Genomic DNA, 14,046 nt, shown 5'->3' with positions numbered 1-14,046 from the left:
ACAGATTCTGGCTCTTCCTAATACGTTGACCTTTATGCTCAGTGCCTTAAATGCCCTTCCCTGTCCTTCTCCTGATCGAGTTCCTTTGATCATTTAGTACTGAATTTAGGTCCTCCTTCACTACCATTCCTGCCCAGGCCTGTCTGAGTGGGCTATTCTAGCTCCTATTCTCTGTTATATTTGGGCATCTGTCCATCATAATAGTTTCTCAAGCTGAGACTTTCTGAAAACATTTTGGGAGAGAAACTAGTGCTGGAAAGACTAAGGTTGCAAGTAAATTCCTGAAAACCCTGCAAAATATTTTTTTGTTTGCTGAAAATGAAGCCATAAAGAAAATGCAGTAAATGAAATGAACACCAACGGGAAGCTATGTATCTTAAATAATAGATATTTTGGATAAATCATGTAGCTTAGTTGTGCCTTAATTTCCTTGTCTGTAAGATGAGGATAATAATAATAATAAGACCTACCTCATAGTTTGTAATGATGAGTTAATAATGCTTAAAACAATGCCTGATATAGTAAGCACTAAGTAGGCGTTAGCTATTAATAATAATTTTCACTTACCAGCTATGATTGCCACATACTGTTTATTATTTCCAGTCCCCTTAGTTTTACTGAGGTGATTAGAGTCTGTCTTGTTTTGAAGTGTGACTATGAAGACATTTTCTTTGCTTCTCCAATCCAAGTCTTCCGTGGGGTCTAATTTATTACTCACAGCCGTAGAGTCCTCTTAGTTTCCACTGTTGTCTCAAAGATGTACCTTTTTATTGGACTTGGGAAGAGTTGGGTGATGTATATCTAAGCAAGTTCAGCTCAGAGTAGCCTAGTATGCGTTTCTGAATGCCTTTCCCAGTGCACAGGATTAGCTCTGCCTGTGATATCCAGAATGTGGCGGAATAGGCTGACCTGGCTTCGTTAACCTCTTCTGAAACATCTTCTGTCTCATTCGCACACACAGCTCTTTGCCCTCTACCTGACGTCCACAATCCAGCTTTCCTTGCCTTTGCTTCCTTTATGTTTCAAGGCTGCCCTACAAACACCTACCTCTGCTCCCACCTCCAATTCTCTTTTTTGTACTATTTCTGACAGGACTTGATGTTCATTTACTTAAATTAAAATATTCACAATATTAAAAACGTTAAAGGAAAGCTGTGACTGTTCCATGAAGGCAAGAAATAGCATTTCATTCATATATGTATTAGAGTAGGTATTCAGAGGAAAGTTATCCAAAGCAAATGAGATTATCTATGGGAAAGAAATGTATAATCTGTAAAAATCACCAATCAGATTTTTAACATCTAATCTAGCCTTCCCCTCTTCCATTATGTAGTACTATAATATCTTCGTCATACCAAAATCTTGAGGATCTAATTCTGTTGTCATAAAAGTATCTTAAAACGATGTCCCAACTTTCACAGGTAACTCAGACCCTTTAATCACCTTCACAAATATACTTTATATGAAAATTAAAAATTTTAAATTGTGGCTTAAATCTATTGTTTCTTTTATTTTTAATATAAAAAGGTGATCAACTGTTCTAGTGACATTTCTGTAGTTAATGTCTGCTATTGTATTTTTTCCTCAGCCTGTTCCTTAGCCTGTGATATTATAAATGTGTTGACATCCTTCCCCAGATCCTTCAGATCACTCTCACAGGATCCTCTAACTTCTCTAACTTCAATTTAGGTTGTAAAGTTTATGTTAATTACAGTCTTTACCTAAGTGCAGCGTTGAAGAGTAGGAGTCTGTGGTCTTCGTTTCGTAGGACCCCCGTCCCTACACTGCTGGCTCCTTTGTGTACGATGGAAGAAGTTCAACAGATCTGAACTCCTGCCTCCTTTCATTCTTACTTCCTTTTCCAAGTCACTTGCTTTAATACTATATTTCCTAAGAGTATCTGAAAATCTTAGTAATCTAGAAAGAAATTGTTCATAAATAATTATTGGTGTAGTTAAATGCAAAATAGTTAAGAAGCTTATAAAAATCTTTCTAACTTCCTTTTTCATAATCGCATAGTAATTTCAGGTCTCTTTAGACAAGCACCTAGGACATATAGAGAGAGAATCAGTAAGTTGTTGTTATCCTATTGCCACTGAATTAATTTTTCAAGTAAGTGAAGTATATCAAATATGGGTGTGTTGATTAATAAAATATAATCATAAAGTTCATTTCCATGTGACCTTTGTAGCACAGAGGCCAGTACATTAAATTTCAAGTTGAATCATATATTTTTCTTAATAGTTTCTTCACCTAAAGCTTTGGCAGAAATAGTATGTGACCAGACTAGAGGGTGATTTTGTATTGCTAAATATAGATTGGGAAGGTAGGAAGTTCCTTTTTTTTAAACTCTTTGAGAAAAGCTTTGTTTTTTTTTGGGATAAGTGAGTATATTTGAGAATTATTATAATGTTGATTATTTGAGTAAAAGAGTATCTTTGCTGAGAATAGCATAGCACTACCACAAAGTTAAAATTGTTATCATGGCCTTAACAAAACAGCCTCTCTAAAATCTCAATCCTCTTCAATTTTTTTCTGCAATAAGGTTGTTCTTGGAGGACCTTGCAAAGTAAATTAGGGAAGAATATTCCGGATCTAATAAAAATGGTTCTCTCTCAATGAGATAAGGTGGATTTCTTTCTTGCTATTTTCTTTAAGGTAATTATTCCGTCTTGTAAGGACCACATGTATTAGAGATTTTCTTTCTAATGGTGTCCTTTTCAAAATAAGATGCCATGACTTGAGGAAGCCTCTGAAAATGAAACAAATAGGGGGGAAAACTCCATATTTTTATAAATCTTCTTTAGGAGTAAAATCTATTAAACTGATATTTAAACTAGTGCAAGAAATTTTAAGACTTTTAATAATTATGATTATTATTGTCCAGACACCTCAGAGATAGACACAGTGCTTTATATATATAACAGATGCTCAGTAAGTAGCCTGTGAATTTAAATGTTACTTAACAGGGCTGCCATATTGTTCAATTCCAGGAAATTCCATTCATATAGAAAAGAATGGGAATGGTGTTTCTCAGAGTTGTGTAACAAACAATGTGACTTATGACTAGGGTAAGAAGGTGTTTTTAGTCTTAGAATTATTATGCCCACTTTAGGTGAAATTAGATTTTTTTCGTAAGAACTTTCTTTGTAAAAACTTGACCACATTCCAATGTGCACTAATATTCATTTCAATTTATACAAATGGTGCCTTTTGGAAAGTTTTTTATTGACTCATTTTGCTTAATAGTGGAATATTGTACTGATTGTATTTATGATATGTTGTGAGTCCCTGAGCAGAAATTGTCAAGGTTAGACAACTCTGTTGGAAGTTGTCCTGAATAACACAATGAAATGTTGACTCAATAAGATGAGTCATAAGAACTCATTCTATCTGGTTGTTCCTGTTTGCATTTTTGTTCTGTAAAGGAAAACAGGCATAGCAAGTATTTCTATTTCTCTTCTTTATAAAATACATGAAAAGTTGAAGAGATTTGCCTAGAGCCTTACTGAAAAATTGAAAACTGATCAAATTCTGAATAGCATCTATATATTTTTACTCCTTCAGCTTTACCGTATATACTATCTTCCAAAGATTTTTTTCATGGCTTCTGAATTTGTTTTCTAAAATGTATTCTTCTCAAAAAGATATTAAAAAAAATTTAAAAATGTAAAATCAGAAACATGATGTGTTTAAAAAAGTATAATCCAAGCTTTTAAAACATATGTACAATTCTTATGTATTTTTCAATAGTCAGATCTATAAACTGTTGAATGTGCATCAATGAGTAATTAATACATTGTATTATTATTGGCATTAAATTACTATCATATAATGGTTTCTTAAATCTGAGACAAATTTTCTGGATACCTGAGATATCCTAAGGTATATTTTAATACTAAAAACTCTCAGTCCCATTAGTCGCTTAAATGAGCACCATTTTGATTTTCTTCCTTTCCCTTCTAAAGACAGAAGCTACCAATGAAATAAACCATTAACATTGTAAACACAAGATTGCTGGGTTAAATGCCAAAGAAACATAAATTGACACTGATCTTTTGGATAGCAGGCGAGTCCCTAAGGCCCCAGGTGATAGAAATCAGGTTCTGGCAACTAAGTTTAAATTAGACCTGAGATTTGAGTCTTTGGCCATATGCCAACACACATTGCACAACTGGAAATGAGGAAGGAAAGGAAGAGGAGGAAGGAAAGGCAATTCTTCATTCTTTTGTGCAGGTGACCTTAGCTGATGGAGGTCTGAAAGGTTTGGGCAAAGTTACCAGCTCCATCTTTCCACATTTATGTCAAAGAAAGGTTGTCAAACGTTCTCTGGTTCAAAAAGCACAGCCTCATCCTTAATTGCTATCTGTAAAGTTGATCTGTTGGCTGCTGCTGACAGGAATATAAATTTGAAGATGCATTCACCTCTACTTCTATACTTTATAGCTTTTCAGTACTCTACATCATATAACTTTTCAAGCCATGTTGCTAATATTTAAATAAAACAATTACATATAATTACACAAATCTTCTTAGACAAAATATGCTCTGATTGTCAGGCATTTTAATTTAGAGCTCTGTTCCTTACCCTTTACACTTTAGGAAGAATTTTAAATAGAATTAAAAAAGAGGGAGACGATCCATTCTTACTTGGTTTACTTATGTGCAAGGCTGATCTGAAAGGAAAATCTGACCTGCAAAACACGTGATTCTCTGGGGCTGGCCCCGTGGCCAAGTGGTTAAGTTCGCGCGCTCCGCTGCAGGCGGCCCAGTGTTTCGTTGGTTCGAGTCCTGGGCGCGGACATGGCACTGCTCATCAAACCACGCTGAGACAGCGTCCCACATGCCACAACTAGAAGGACCCACAATGAAGAATATACAACTATGTACTGGGGGGCTTTGGGGAGAAAAAGGAAAAAAAAATAATAAAATTTAAAAATATATATATAAAAACAAACAAACAAAAAACCACTTACTTCTCTGAGCCTCAGTTTCCTCATTTGATGACTGTCCTTGTTCTATCAGCTGTTATGCCTTCAAATAAGAGATGCTATAATTTTTTAAAACAAGACAGAGGGACTTAAAAAAGTGTTTCCACAGGGAGGTTGGGAACTCATTCTTACAGCACGTATCGATTGAGTGCTCATGGATCTGCTACAGAAGATAGAGTAGCGAACAAGACAAGAGATATGCTTGCCCTCAGGATGCCTCCATTCAAGAGAGAGATGTCCAATGTAAATGATAAAGAAGTAAAACGTGATTTGTTAGGTAATGATAAAGCAGGGAAGGAGGAGAGTAGGAGTTCAGACAGAGTGGAAATTTTAGATAGGATGGCCAGGAAAGGACTCCTGGAGAAGGTGATGTTTGAGTCAAGATTTGAAGGAAGCAAGCAGGCAAGCAGAGCAAGAGGAGAAGTGTAAAAGCATGTTGGAGGAAACGGAGAGGGTGCTGTGCCGGGAGTGTGTGAGTAAGGGAGGGGAGTCAGGGGAAAGCCGGAGATGAGGTCAGAAATAGACCTCATAATAACACCAAAAACACTGCAATGTCATCATCATTTACCCAGGCACTATACCAAGTGTTTTCATATATATTAATTTAATCCTTATTATTTTATACCCGTTTTACAGATAAGGAAACTATAGACCAAAAGTAACTCTAGACCCAGTAAATCACACATGGGCACCTCACACCTCCTCCTTTCCTCTTCCACACCCATCTGTACTGCTTGCCAGGCTCCAGCACAGATGGGTGATTCTCTCCTAGCCTAGGGGAAATTCCTGCTTGAGAAGAGAAGATTGTCAGAAAAGTCAGCAAGATGCTGTCCTTGCCCTTCTCACAGTCCCCAACAGTCAGTCCAAGCCAGAGGCATGAAACTGATGGGAGAGAAGAATTTCACTGGCATCTGGGAAACCTCGCGCCCTCCTTGAGAGGAAGCTACCTGACAGGTCACAGTTGGATTGCAGCTAAATTTAGCTGTGAATCAATGCGTTCACTAACTAGTCAGCTACCCACCCATTCCAGCCTGCCTAGAGCTTGGTGCAGGTCACATTTATTTAAAAGAGCCCTCGTTCTTTCTCAGGGTATCATCATATTTCGCCCACGTCTCCTCCCCCAAGATTTCTGACTAAATTATCCTCAGGATTGTTTTCAGAGGGAGGGTATAGGTTACTGAGAGGCATGTGAGTACTTACTCCCAGCAGCGAGCTTCCAGGGGATGGATGTGTTTGCTGACAAATTGCTGTAGCCTGTGTTGCCACCACTTTGAAAGATTATGAATATGTAAGAGCTGTCCTGCATTTATAAAATGGCTTTCAGTTTTCAAATGTCCTTTTTGTCCTCTTCGCCTTCTTACCCAAAGAACGATTTGCAGGCCTTGGCTTGGAAAGCACAATTGTAATGCAGTCTGTGCTGACACAGAGGACTTGTGTTTGGGGGCAGAGAGATTTGCAGCTTTGCAGAGATCTGGGTCTTCCACTATTGCAGGTGGAACCAGTGCTATGCCGTAATCGTTTGCTGCGCTGTGCAAGATCCATATTTGGATGCTATTCCTTGGCCCCTTCTGAGAAACTTGAATTCTTTAATCCTCCAGTACCTAAAAGGTGGTGAATGGTTGTCACTAATATAGAATAATGTTGCTCATCTTATTCTTTCTAAAAAAATTGAATTCTGCTTTCCTTATTTCTGAGAAACAGATCAGTTACAGCAATGACAAGATTTCCTATTTCCCTTTATTTGGAGAACTTATGTTGGATAAAGACAAACACCTTTATTCTCATATAGTTGACCCCTATGTTTTAAGCATAAAGTTTCATCATGATTTATATTTTAATCAAACAAAATAATGTATTCCTGAATCGCGCTGCCAATCGTTGAAAACTATAACTCAACATTTGAAAGGATGGAAAGAAACATACACACACACACACACACACACACACACACACACACACACTGTATAAAGAGTTGTTGAGAAGATCTAAAAATTGTTGAGAAATGAAAATAGAATAGCTTTCCAAAATTAATGTAATTGGCAGAATTATACCTCTGTGTCTAAATATCATAAACCAAATTTTATTTGGCCCCAATACTACTTTATCAGGTTTTTTTAAATTTAGAAAATGCTACTTCATTAGGAGACAGTGAAGATCTTGTAATTGGCCTCTTACATATACAAAAACCAGATGGAAAGTGGTCTTATGGGCCATTGGGTATTGCCTGTGTTTTAAAAGGCCATGGGTGTTGGAATTTGAGAAATATGCCCCTCACTAGTAAATGCTGCTAAGCCAAGAAAGAACAATACCCACCTCCCTCCAGAGATCCCTGAGGGCAAGACCTTATCTTTTGATCTTTGTAACCTTAGTGCCTCTGGGGTATATGACATTTAGTAGAATTCAGCATTTATTGAGCACCTATTAATTGTCAAATTCTTTTAAAGCAGGGTTTGTCAATCTTGGCCCCCATTGACCCCAGTTTTGGGCCCAATAATTCTTTGTTGGGGGAGGGGAATGTCCTGTGTACTATAGAAGGTTTAGTAGCATCTCTGGCCTCTACTCACTAGGTATCAGTAGCAGCAGTTGTAACTATCAAAAAATGTCCCCAGACATCCCCAAATATCTCCTGGGGGTGAAGCCAAAATTGCCCCTTAAGGTGTGAGGTAGAAACTTGAACTACATTTTTTAAGGATAAAAATTATATAATTGTTTAAAATTCCATCTTCCCCAAATCTTTATCTGCATCCATATATGTATATGTGTATACCTATATCTATACACACACACAGCACATACCTTCTTACAGAGTTCTTACAGGGGCATTTGGTTGGGAGTGCTCACTGTAGTCTTTTTTCATGGGAATCATTATGACTGCAGGAGATTGCTCACTAAATTTCATCTGTCGCCTGCATTCCTGCTCAGATACAACTAAAGCCTATTGAAATTGATTTTTGTGTCAGCAACAGAGCTGGGATTCAGTTAGAACAGGAAAGCTTCCCTTTCATTACTAGTCTTTTTTCCCCATATTACTTTAGATTTGGTGTGCCCTAATTATATTCCAGTGCTTATCCTGCTGACATTTCTTTTGTTTTAATTAAAACTTCTGGAGGTTTGAGGACACTGTGGGAGAGGGTTTATTCATCATGAGCCCTGAGAAAGAGTCAAATGGGTCCCTATTTGTGTTCCTGCCACCCCAAGAATGATAGCTGGGAACACTGTGGTCCCTTCCCTTTGTTATTTCTCATCACACCAGTGCTGTCCTTTCTCTTCCCCCTTAGCTCCAAGCTTCCAGACCTGCTTTTGCTGCTGCCACAGACATTCTGTTATTAAGTGACCGAGACAGTACGGTGGGTAGACTGGCTTCCTATTGAAGCCATAAATTAGGTGAAATGAAATGCAGCACTGCCTTTTTATCATTATTATTATTATTTATCTTTGCACAGTTGCCTCTGGTGCCAAGCCAGCCCCACCCACTCCCGCCCACGTGGTTGTAAATTTCTGACCAGAGGGGCCAGTATCTGGCTGTAACTGACAAACCTCTGCAGGCCTGGGGAGAGGACATCATATATCTTCTTAATCTGCTGCTGGGAGCTGGGATGGATGGAGTGAGCAGAGTGTCTGCTTGAGGTCCTGAGGGGAAGACAGAGTCGCCTCCTAAAGTAGTCCATAGAGAGGGAGCTATTGATTCAAAGTCTGAAAAAATGAGCTGTCCTTCTCCAAGAACAGCAGGAGCAGTCCTGCCTCCAGTTAGTATTCTCTCAGGAAAAGGGGAGGCAGAGATGGAGGAACCTGAGCAGGGCACTGTCTGGGCCTTACTTCTCTCTTGCTGTATCCTTCTCTCCCTGACCCTTTCCTCAGGTAAACTGTGAAATGCAGATGCCCCCATCTGCTCAAGCCTCCGGGCTCGCTCCGGTGACCCAGTGTGTTAGTTAACGCTTGGAAAAGAAAGCAAAAGCAGAATCTTCTTCAGCAAAACACGCGTTAGACCATATGGCTTTTTCCTCCAGTTACGATACCATGAGCCGTTCTTATAGTTCCTTATTTCTTAAGAGAAAAAGCTTTCTACCACTCTTAAAAGTCTGCATTTCCTCAGATTATCTCAAGCTTCTCCCAGGTTAAGCCATGATGGATCACTGGAGTCTCTCTGTTGACTATGATTTGAGGCAGTTTATGAGGTCCCCCAGGTCCGGGAACTCCATGTTTCCCAGCCTTATTTAGCACCTATTCTGCAAGACCCTGTCCTAGGCAACATCAGAGGGTTAAACAGACGTAAGGCAGCTTCCTTGCCTTTGAGGAGTTCTTGGTTCCAGCGTGCAGAAGCCATGTGCCTGACAAACTGACAGTCTCAAGGTGACAGGGAGTAAGGGAACTCAGAGGAGAGAAGTTGGTTCCAATACAATTCACACCGCCTATTGTAAGCTATCAAGAGCTGTATGCTGTTACATGTCACTTTTATAGACTGCATGAAGAACAGTTTCTCTGTGTATCTTCGGGAGATTACTGACCTCTCTACGGTACCATACCTATGTATTTTCAAACACTGTGCCTGGACTCTCAGATGTCATAGAGTACTAAAATCTCACCCAGCCACCCCCAATAAAAAACGAAAACAACCGCTGGGATCCAACATAGGGTTGTTTACTTTTACTTTTGAAACATTAAGAACATTTCATTAATGGACATTTTTACACCAAAAATCTTAAAGAAGCCTGCTTAAGTTGAATCTCTGGCTTTCTGAAAAAAATTGCCAAAGGGTTCTTATTTTTCTCCTTCTACTGAAGTTGAGCATAAATTTCATCCTGGCCTGGTGTCCAGGAACCAGGGCTTCTAAATGCCATCTCTGTCCCCAGGTCTGGGGAGATAGGGAAGGCTGAGGGGCTGGGTGGGAGGGGTGGAATATTGAGGAGGGTGAGGAATTGGCTGCATGTGCGTATTCTGTCCCCATCCTTTGAACCCCCACATCTGAGGGGTTCAAATTTCTGGAGGACTAATCTTCCCAGAAGTTAATACATGAAAGCCACCAATGGTTGTGGTAATTCTGTGGCATAAATTAAGCCAGAGCCAGTCAGATCTTTGGTTTTGTGCTCAGTTTTTGGGTTAAGAGAGGAGGTTACTGGGAAATGCGTTCTTGGCCTAAGGCCATGGCCAAGAGACTGGTTCTGTCACGTTTTTGAGCTCTCATCACCCTACAGCCTGTCTGCCTTGTCACTGCTGTCACTTCAGCTGTGCATGCCTTTCCTGGGTACAGACATTAGGCTCCCTGCCATGGAATCTGCATAGATTAACTATTATCTGCTAAAAATTGTCACTATTGGATTTTTTTCCTTTAATCATCCCTTTTGATTTATAAAGTAAGCCAAACTGGCTGCCATCAAGACAGAGGAATCCTAATTTCTAACAAAGAAAAACAAGACACAGTCTTTCTTCCCCACTCCTTGTCTGTGAGCAAGCCTCAGTCCTCAGCTGGCCCAGCCCTGAGCAATCTTGAAAACAGTCCATTTTCTGCCTCTCAGAGGTGCCAAGCAGAGGAATTCACAGGGAGTGGTGTTGAGATGGAGAGCTGTTGCTTGGGAACTGTCCTCTATCGGTACCTTGCTTCATCTTTGCCACAAGTCTGGGAACAGTGATGGCTGGATACACAGCTCTGTAGATATGGAGAGCAAGACTTTTTAAGCTACTGATATTGAATCTGAAGTGAGTTCACTCACCCGTTGCACAGCAAGCCAATCTTTGACACTGGGGGTAGTGGAAGAAAGTGGTAATTTTATTATTGCACAGCGCTGAGCAAGGAGAGAGGGCAGCTAATGCTGAAATCCCAAACTCCCCAAAAAGCTAAAAGGAAGGGTTTTTATTTGGGGTTTTAGGTAGGGTAGGCGGAGCATATAGCCTTGCTGGTCGGAGCGTTCCCACCAGCCTGTATCTCTTGGCAGGGAGGAGATAATGAATCCAGGTGCTTGTCCTTGGTGGTGTCTGTCTCCATGGAGGATAGTGGATTCTGGAGCCAGGAAGCCAGGGAGTAAGCAGGGAAAGAGTGTTTTGGTTTTAACCCCATATATGTTGAGTTTAATGTAGGGAAACGTATCAGGGTCAGTATCACTACTGATGAATGGCACATGCAAATCACGGAAAAATAGAGGCCCCATTTAACCTGGGCAAACCCTAGGAGTAGACACTGTGGCAAGTATATTCTGTGAACATTCATGCTCCTGGATCTAAGGATCTTTGGAGTCTTTTCATAAGGTTGTCCTGTCCACCTCTTTGTGTCAAGGCACCTTCTGTCAAAGAAAGGCAGCATTCCTGAAGACGTCTGGATTGGTGGGCTTAACTAGGCTTTAACCTGAACTGTGAGTGCTAAATCAGAGTTCCCTTCACTCTCATCCTTATAGCTCGGAGGGAAAGCTAAAACCAACTTCTAGTATCTGTGATGTGTGGAAAGGGGAAGTCAATTGGCCTCTCTATAGAGTTTAAAGGAGCTTCTTCCACTAAATTCAGCTGGCCAACTGTGGTCTGAAAATATTAAATGGAAAATTCCAGAAATAGACAATTCATAAGTTTTAAATTGTGTGCTCTTCTGAGTAGCATGATGAAATCTTGTGCTGCCCCACTCTGTCCCACTCAGGTCGTGAATCATCCTCTTGCCCAGCATATCCATGCTGTATACACTACCTGCCTATTAGGCCATTAGTTAGGAAAAAACATAGTCTCTATGGGGTTCAGTACTATCCCAGGTTTCAGGCATCCACTGGGGTCTTGGAATGTATCCCCCTTGGATAAGAGAGGGCTACAGTAAATCCTGCTCGCAATCACCCCACCTGCTCCTATATACTTTGTGCCTGGATAGACATGGGGGGAATGGGAGAAACCGATGTGGACATATGGATGGTGTTGACCAAAAACTTGAATACAACCCTCAAATCTTGCTACTTCATTCAGTCTGTTGTTTATCCCTGCTGTGCTCATCACTGTGGGAGGCACAGGTTAAATATATATTCAATCCATTCCCAAGTCTTGATGATTTGACCTCCTGAATATCTCTTGACTGTATCCGCTTCTCACCTTCTCCATTACCTCCATCCTAGTCCAGGTTGCCATCATCTCTCATCTGGATTACTAAGTAGCATTGTAAGTGTTATTCTTCTGTCTTTGCTGGTTTCCTCTATTCTCTGCCCTGTCCCTGGAGTGATCTTTTCAAATGCAAACTTGATGACTTTGCACTCTTGGTTCTGTAGGAGAGGAAACCTTTTCCTTTCTTCCCTTCTGGGTTCTTTGGGTAATAATTAAATTGAAATGAGACAGATTAACAGGAGAAAACCAAATTTAATTTCATATGTATGGGAGCTCATAGAAATGTGAGACTCAAAGAAGTGACCAAAGCAGGCAGTTTTTATACCTTTTAAACAAGGAAACAACAAATTTGTGAAGAATTGACAAGACAAAGGGGTTTAGGCTTGGAGTAGTAAATTAGTAAAGAAGTAACAAGATTTCTTTATACGGCCTTTTTGGCTGTGAATTCCCCATCTCTAGCGATAAAGATGTCGCTCTTTCTTCTGGTACAGGGAGGGTACATTTCACATGGGAGATTTATTTCCTGCTTTTAGGGAGACAGAGGAGGGTCAGTGTCCTTCTTGCACTGGCTGTTTCTTAAGTAACTTTAATTCAAAATAATTAATATGCCAAAATGGCATACTTTGGGGTGGCCTGTCCTGAACCCCACCACTTCAAACTCTTGAGTGGCTGCCCAATGGTCTTAGGATAAAGACGGTGCTCCTCAAATTGGCCTGTGAGGTCCTGCATAAACTAGCTAGATACTTACTCTCTACTACAGTGCACTGGCCTGCTTTCAGTCACTGAAATGCTCTAATAACCATACCACAGGACCTTTGAACATGCTGTTTCCTTTATCTAGAATATACTTCCCAATGCCTCACTTAATTTATTCTATTCGTCTTCTAGGTCAGAACTTTTGTAAAAATTTTCACCTCAGATCCAGTAAGAAATATATTATGTTAGTATCAAGAACACCCATATAGATAGGTAGACAGAAAGGTAGATAGATGATAAATAGATAGATAGATTGAGTCCTTGATTGAGTTTCCTAGGAAACAGATTTTGAGGACAGAAATTTGCTTGTAGGAAGTGTTTTGGGGCGTGCTCTCAGGATCAACGCCTGTGAGAGAATGAAGACAGATTTAGGCAGAAGAAGGAGTTGAATGCAGTGACAAGGCCCCAGGCAATCCCACAAAGGAGCTTTGGAGCTGGAATAACCCTTCAAAGTTGTCCCACTTTGACATAAGCAATGTAGGCTCTTATATTCCTACATCAACTGGTCATTGAATGCTTGCTGCCTCCAGGTGAGGGGCGTTCCCTTAGGCAGGAACCATGACATTGGGTCCAGCTGCTCTCTTTGTCTAAGGGCAATTCCTGGAGAGAGACTCAGAGTACCTCAGCACTGAAGGAGGGATCTGGGTGGCACACCACATCGTCCACTATAGTCTGTCCCATGGATCTACTTGCTTTGTCTAATAAGTTCTGGAAACAGCTCCTCTAGTATTCTGGCTGGTCTCTTTTCCTTGTCAGAGTTATAAGGAGAAGCCCCCAACATTGCGTATTGTCTAATGGTTGCAGCTGATGCTCATTGTCTCCCTTCTCCAGTACCCGGTTTACTTCTCCTCCCCTTGCTTGGCATCTTGGCTGGTCTATATGGCAGACTTGTTGGGCTGACCCAGATCCTCGTTCCTGAGAAGTCTGAGCTCCTGCTCATCTTTCTCAAGATTGACTGCTGCTGATATCCATTTACCAAAAAATTTGGATAGTATTTAAAAAGACTCTTATCATCTACAGCCTCAGGGTAGACAAAGCTGAGGACCAGACCCAGGAATTAATTATCAGGGTAGAAGAAAAGGTTGACTCTCCAACTCCAGCCTAATTGGGAAGGAGTATGAGACTCTGAAACTTGGAAGGGAGACAAGTCGATGCACCTGAAAGCTTGAAATCCCTGATGCCCTGGACCCTCTGAGCCTGCAGAGCGATGTTCCCGTCTTGTTTGAAGACCATG

The 14,046-nt window shown here is 40.4% G+C and overlaps 1 protein-coding gene and 1 long non-coding RNA gene across 31 annotated transcripts in view; one reads left to right on the top strand and one right to left on the bottom strand.

Moving 5' to 3' along the window:
• The window catches only part of TNIK (TRAF2 and NCK interacting kinase), a 383,452-nt gene that overhangs the window by 202,844 nt on the left and 166,562 nt on the right, over positions 1-14,046 (top strand). The gene's annotated exons all lie outside the window — the stretch shown is intronic.
• LOC138918963 (uncharacterized) lies at positions 572-6,256 on the bottom strand. Its single transcript, XR_011428755.1, has 3 exons — positions 6,192-6,256; positions 4,695-4,897; positions 572-2,752 (listed from the first exon to the last, which is right to left on the bottom strand). It is a non-coding gene; the product is annotated as an uncharacterized lncRNA (long non-coding RNA).

Source organism: Equus caballus, chromosome 19 (assembly GCF_041296265.1).
Source record: "Equus caballus isolate H_3958 breed thoroughbred chromosome 19, TB-T2T, whole genome shotgun sequence".
In the NCBI taxonomy this organism is placed as follows: domain Eukaryota; kingdom Metazoa; phylum Chordata; class Mammalia; order Perissodactyla; family Equidae; genus Equus; species Equus caballus.
This window is presented reverse-complemented; position numbering and strand designations above follow the sequence as displayed.